General features: G+C 47.0%; 1 pseudogene; it reads right to left on the reverse strand.

Moving 5' to 3' along the window:
* Positions 1 to 1,041: 1,041 nt before the first annotated feature.
* On the reverse strand, positions 1,042 to 1,218 carry LOC132585527 (U2 spliceosomal RNA; annotated as a pseudogene).
* Positions 1,219 to 7,143: the final 5,925 nt, after the last annotated feature.

Below are 7,143 nucleotides of genomic sequence, written 5' to 3' on the forward strand. Positions count from 1 at the left end.
GGAACACCATGGGGGAGGGGGGGAATCAGATCTACTGGGCAGGGGGAGAAAGAGAGAGATCTACAAAAATCTCCCTAACAATAGTAGGATTTGTGTGTGTGTGATTCAACTCATGCATTCTAAAAATTGCCTCTAATCATTTGTGGCTTGTTCCCACAATAGCATTTTTTTCCCCAGAGATGCATTTGTAGAATCATGTGCATCTTACTAGAATTTGTTTTTATATGCAAATACACTTCCATTGGGTGCTTTGAAAGGGCTGAGATTTTCTGTAGCTCTAGCATCTGCTATAGATAGTTATTGTTCTTTCATATTGTAATTTTTTCATATTATACTCCAACATAGTATTTTTTTTGTTAGTAGCCACTGTAACTATAGTTTCATGGGTTGGTGTCTAATAAAACTCAATATCTTGGGTCAGTCTTGATGGAGAGGGTACTGTAGTCATGCTCGTAAAAAACTTTTGTAATTAAATAACCATTTCTAGGAGTCTTTGTATATCAGCCTTGTCCTTTAGACTGCTCATTTAAGCTATGACTTCTGTTTTTCAGCAACAGGTATCATGTCCGTGTTTGGTTAAAATATGGCGATAGTATTTTATGTCTGGCATGGTACATTTGCCGCTTTTTGCATTGTCTAGTACTTAATGCTTTGTTTTCAGATTTCTGTAATTCTACTCCTATTATTTTGTTTCTCAGATTTCTTCTTCTATTGATTGCACTGGCTTATATTGTGTAATCCACTCGGAGTCTCAATGGGAGAGGCAGACTACAAATAGTGTAAATAAATAACAAATTTCCTTACATCAGTTTAAGGCTCCTCTCTCAGAAGCCCCTCTAGTTCTTGTGCTCTTTACCACGTTCTTGTCTGATCTTTGCCCACTTCATCCGCACTCTCAAGCCCGTACACTACTGAAGCTGAACAACTACCAGATAGTAGAAAAGAGCACAACAGGCCTTTAAGAATAACAAAATTTGTGGCACTGCTCATTTCTTCAGAAACTCATACCCGGCCACAAATTTCGTTAGTCTTTAAGGTGCTATGGACTCGTGCTCTTTTCTGCTGCTGCAGATAGACTAACATGGCTATCCACCTTGATCTAATCACCAGGTAGTAAATCAACAGTAACTTTGTATATGGACTGAATGTGCACTGTTGCACATATTTGTTATCTAGCTGATACTACACTTGATCTTAGCCAAAAGGCCAAGAAGCAATCTGATTGAATTTGTTAAAATTCATTAAAGGCAACAATGACTGCAAATAGTCTTCCTTCTGCTAACTTATTGTCATCCCCCCCCCCCCCCAAAAAAAAGGATAAAACTTAAAATGTTCTGTTAGAATTCCTTTGGATTCAAACATGTTTTCATCTGGTCTCAGTCAGGCTTGACTATAACAACTGCAGTATTAATCCACTCTGCATTTTCGTCCTTTGACCGATGCAACTTCCTCAAGTACATGAATTACAGGTGGATTTAGTTTTCCATAGTACTGCTCTGCTAAGCAACCTAGACCTTAAAACACACCTTGTAATCCTTGTTAGTATTCCACTGATGTCCTGGATCAGTTTCTATTACATTAACTCGTCATACCAAATTTAGATGCATCACAGCCTTTAGAACCAGTACAGCTTGTGCATCAAAATCCATCAGCTGGGATTCAGGCTAAACTACCTAGTCTTTATACCTGCAGTTCCAATTACATTTACCAAACACTTCAAGCATTTTCTCATGGTATGTTTACTCATATGCTATTTGAATATTGAAGCACTTCAGCTTCTAATGCTTGCTAAGTTTTTAAAGGTTGTGCCTATGTGGCATTTTTAAGCAGAGGAGAACCAGTTTGGTGTAGTGGTTAAGTGTGCGGACTCTTATCTGGGAGAACCGGGTTTGATTCCCCACTCCTCCACTTGCATCTGCTGGAATAGCCTTGGGTCAGCCATAGCTCTGGCAGAGGTTGTCCTTGAAAGGGCAGCTGCTGTGAGAGCCCTCTCCAGCCCCACCCACCTCACAGGGTGTCTGTTGTGGGGGAGGAAGTTAAAGGAGATTGTGAGCCGCTCTGAGACTCTTCGGAGTGGAGGGCGGGATATAAATCCAATATCTTCATCATCATTGCCTTCCTCTGTAAAGTCTTCCTTGGTGGTCTCCCATCCAAGTATTGGCCCAGCTTGACTTCTGAGAGCTGATGAGATCATACGATACTTGTATCTCTGTATTTATACCACACACTATACTATATTTAATACACGATTCAAATTGTTGTGCACTGCGAGCTTTGAGTGAGCACCTATTGTGTGCGAGGCTCCTGGAAGCTGCTTGCAGATTGGCCACTCTTGCCAAGCCAGCCAATCAGGTAACATCAGCAGCATAACGCCCATGCAAATAATGGTTCCAAGTGCTAGTTTTCTGATTGGTGTGTTCATTGTTGAGGGTGTGTTTGAGGTGGAGTTTCTGTGTATATAGTTGTGGCTTGCAGTGTGTGTTTTTGCAATAAAGAGCTATGTTGAAATCACTCTAACGTCTTAACCTGCTACTTATCACACACAGCTTCCCAGATTCAGAAATTCATGCCAGCAACTTTAAGTAAGGGCCAGTCAACATAATTTGCCCAACATGCACTGGATCATGTTTGTGCAACAGAAGTTTCAGAAATTGCTCATTTGCTCAAAGCTGTGAGAAAGCACTGCAAGAAAAGGGACAAAAAGCCCAACCATCCCACCACTCTTCCACTGGTGAAAGAAGGGTGAGATGGAAACTGGAAGTTCCTTCTCCTGCCTCGCAGCCCTCCCTCGCAGCTCCAAACAAATGCACTCTTTTAAAGGTGAGTTCCACAAACACATCTGTCTGTGAGTCTGGCCATGTACCTATGTTTCAAAACGTATTGGGTGTATTGTGTGCTTATGCCCTAAATCGTAGTGCAATCCGATACAGAATTACACCAGCTTAAGCCTACTAAAATAAATTGCTTTGACCAGAGTAACTCTACATGTACTTACATCATCAGTCATATATGGGTTGCTCAGATACATGAGCTGATCCAAAGTGGTCATGGAGTAATACAGCCTTTGACATCTGCATGCTGACGCAACTAAGAGAGATGTGCAGCCACTTTGCCACAGTAATGATGGAACAATGTCGCTGCATCCAGCAGCTTCAGGCAGGGCTGGATTTGTGCACAAGCTAAATAAATCGCAGTTTAGTGCTTCAGATGATGAGGTGCCTTTAAATTCAAACAAATTTACTAAAAATCACTGAATCGCCCTTTCTCCTTTTGGGTAATGCTATGAGGCCTCTTAGACTTGACATAGCTTAAGGTCTCAACATGTCAGTCTGTTCTTGTCTTCAAGGAACAAGCGTATCTGCCTTTCTGCTCTTGTGCAGATAAGAACAGCTTTAGGAAAAAGGAAGTTTATTTTAGGGCAATAGCATGGGAGGGCAGGTAGCACTTCTGCAGTGCCATTTCTCCAGTCAAGCTGGCAGCTCTATGCAACTACTATGGAATTATGAGGGGGAGACTGAGAGATCCCTTTCCCATCTAATTAGACACTCAGCATGGCCCATCAGTAAGGACAGCATGGCCCATATGAAAGGACAGCCGCCCTGAGCCATCCGTGGGAAGGGCGGGATATAAATCCCAAATAAATAAATCCCAAATAAATAAATAAATAAGTTAGTCATCAGTTAAAACAGACGTCCTTTAGATACTAACAGCACAATCCGGGGGGGGGGGGCTGAAAGCGCTGTGGAAGCGGAGTTACCGCTACACTGGCAGTATGGAGACCTACGCCGGCGGAGACCCCTCTGCACCGGCAGAAATGGGCTGCCCGCCACTCCCCTCTGTGCTGGCAGAAATGGGCTGTCCGCCACCCTCCGGCTGCAACAGTGTGCCACCGCCGCGGGCTGATGGTGCGCCGCTGCATCGCACTTGAGGTGCAGCAGAGGCACAGGGCGGCACTTTGGCATAGGAGGGGGCCAACCCAGGGGCCTGGCCACTGCTGGTCGGCTCCCAGAGAGCTTTCAGTGCGGGAATGCCCCCCCCCCTCTGCCAGGCACAAACTTGCACCACGCAAAATGCTGGCGTACCCCATAGGCACTAGTGGAAACAGAAAGCACACGCCGGCAGCACACAAACCCATTTGGGAGCTGTGTTATTGTCCCACCAATCCCCTCCTGCTCCGGGCTGGGCTTGGCCCCCCTCCCACACCCAATCAGTGCCCCCCTTCCTACAAACGTTTTGACTCCTGCCGCACACAACTCCCGAGGGAGGGCATGGTGCATGGCACTCTGCTCTGGAGTGCCATGCCGTGCGGACTTAGCACGTGGAGGGGTGCACTTGGTGGAGGGAATGGCACAGAGAAGGATGTTAGTTAAGTTAGAGCAGCTGGACTCGAACCTGTTTCGCAATGGTATTGCAGAAAAGAAATGATCCAATTCAGATTGTTTGAATGACGGTTGAGAAACCTCTTCTTCAACAGGATATGTCCTTTTCAATCCCATTGTTGACAAGCAGTCAAAGCACAAACCACAAACCCGTTGCAATATCTTTCCTTCAGCAGTCGTTGAGGGCCGCTTTAAAAAGGTGCCTATGGCTGAGCAGGTTTGTCCTTGTGGTGCAGATAAAGTGGAAACGATTGACCATGTTTTGTTTGGGTGTGGCCTATACCTAGGCATACGCGCCAGGTACATCTATTCTTTGTTGGAGGGACGTCTCGGGTTTTCTGATTTCAAAATCAGAAATAAGCTGTTAGCAGATTTTAGTCCCCAATTCACAATTAATTGTGCCAAATTTATCGCGGCAGCTAGGAGAATTCGTGAGGATTATGTAAAGAAGGGGTCTTGAACTGACTGTTTTTTTTAATATTTCCAAGCTTGTATTTTACCTTTTCTTAAATGCCTCAGTACTTTGCATACCACCACAAATGCTATTGAAACTGATACAAATACAGAGACCATGCATAAAGTTGCCAAATTTTGTTCCCATGCAATCAAATTGCATTTTATGGTTCTTACAAGCCAATGCCGAGGTAACAGATTGTAATTTTAACCAGGGTATTTGAGTTAATATTTTTCTGGAGTTGTATAATCTTTAAATTTTTTATCATATCTATTAAGTTTTATCTGTATCTATTAAGTTAGAAGATGTTTGACCAGTACTGTATTATTTGTTATATTTCATTATTCATACTAATGTCCTATATTTCATTTTCACATTTATTTTTTAAATATCTTATGTTTTACCTTTTTAGGTCCATCTTGATTTTTACAATTTTTCTGGGGTTGTTGTTGGCCTGCATTGTGTTGTGTATTTGGTCATGGACCGTAATAAAGCAAACTGAACTGGACAGCTGGACTTGGGGGGAGGTGAGCTAAGTTTGGGCTGCCTGTTTAACCACTTGTGCTTCCCAGTCCTAACAGGTCTCGCTTCCAGAGACCCATGTACGGACAGCTAGGAGTCCAGCTAAGAGTCCCCGTGGCCCCCAGCCCCCAAGACCGTCCAGCGTGGTTGCAGCTTCGGCTGGGGTGCCAGCCACCACGCATGTGCATGTGGGGGTGCACCCTGACCATCCATCCCACTGGCGGCCCCCCACCCCGTGTCTCAGGCATCTTCTTGCTGGGGCGAAGGGGGTGCGACACGTGTCCCGGTTTTCCAGAGCCCAGCCAGCGACTCGCCATCTAGGGCAGGTCCTGCCGCTCACGCCGGCCCCTGCCATGGCTGCAGTGATTGCAGGCTCACATGCAAGTCAGCTGACCTGTTAGGCAGGACAGCTGGAATTGTGTGGGATGGCTCCACTGGAGGCAGCTGGGATGCTCGACCTGCTCCTCGCAGGCTCGCCCAGGGGTGGAGTCCTATGCTTACAGCTGACTTTCAGGTGGTTGCAGGATGTCTGCACACTGAGGCTGTAGAAGTGGTGCCTGTTCAGGTACACCATGGGATCCTCCTGCGGGGCCACATGCGTTCAGTTCATAGCCCCCATGACATTGGGGAACCCCGCGACCACCGCGAAGCCAGCTCTGGTGGTCTGCAGCTCCTCCTCGCCTGTTGGGAACCACACATGCTTCTGGAGGCACTGAAGCATGTGTCTAGGAAGGAGTGGAGGCAGCAGCTGACCAATGACTGGGAGACCTCCAGGACCTCAACCACCACACCCTGGAAGGAGCCAGTCGCCAGGAAGCTCAGGGAGATGAGGACCCGCTGAAGGACGGGGATGGGGCGGGGGCCCGTCACCTGACTGCAGAGGCTCGCCCCGAGCTGCTCACACAGGTCCCGGATGGCAGTGCGATCCAATCAAAAGCGGTCTAGACAGGTGGCATCCTCAAGACACAAAGTGCTCAGGTGCTCCCAGTATTTGCGCGCCCGATGGCGTCTCCGCCGCCACTGCACAACCCACACATAGAGAGCGGGGAGGATGTGCAACGGCCACACCCGGGGGGAATCTATAATAATAATAATACTTTTTATTTGTATCCTGCCCTCCCCGCAAGGGCAGGCTCAGGGCGGCTCACAGCATATGAATACAAAACAATAAAATTATAAAATTATACATAGTACTTACACTTATAATTATAAAATCGACATAAATCCATTTACAAATTGTATTAAAATTAATTATGGTGCTATAACTTAGATCTTTGATACATTCTGTGGCTAAAAACATATCCAGCGGGATGAGGAGGCACCACCCACCACGGGCCTCCATGGTTTGCACGATGTGGCGCAGGCTGCGGTGGCCATGCTGCCACCCTGAGGCGCTCCACCACAGCTTCCAGACACCGCTGGAGCTGTGAGGGGCCCTGCACGAGCAGCAGCGTGAGACCGTTGAGGCCAACAGATGCCCTGCTGGTGTCTCATGGAAAAGCTGGGTGGGGCGGTGTGAGAGCGACCACTATCAGCCAGCTGCGGTCAGCAGCCCTCACATTCCACTGCCCGTGGGAGGAATGGTGGCAGAGAGATCGGCATCGACCGAGAGTCACTGCCAACCGAACTGGACTGAGGCAGGAAAAGCGCTCCTCTTTGGCTTCGTGGCCGAGAACGCCGCTATGGTGCTTGCTGCCACAAGAGCCAGTGGGGCGAACTCCCATCGGCGGGGTTTCTGGCATATGGCGGCGGAGCGAGTGTCTACTGTGAGCCAGGTCCCCCACACAG

The sequence above is a fragment of the Heteronotia binoei genome, chromosome 16 (assembly GCF_032191835.1).
Source record: "Heteronotia binoei isolate CCM8104 ecotype False Entrance Well chromosome 16, APGP_CSIRO_Hbin_v1, whole genome shotgun sequence".
NCBI lineage: Eukaryota > Metazoa > Chordata > Lepidosauria > Squamata > Gekkonidae > Heteronotia > Heteronotia binoei.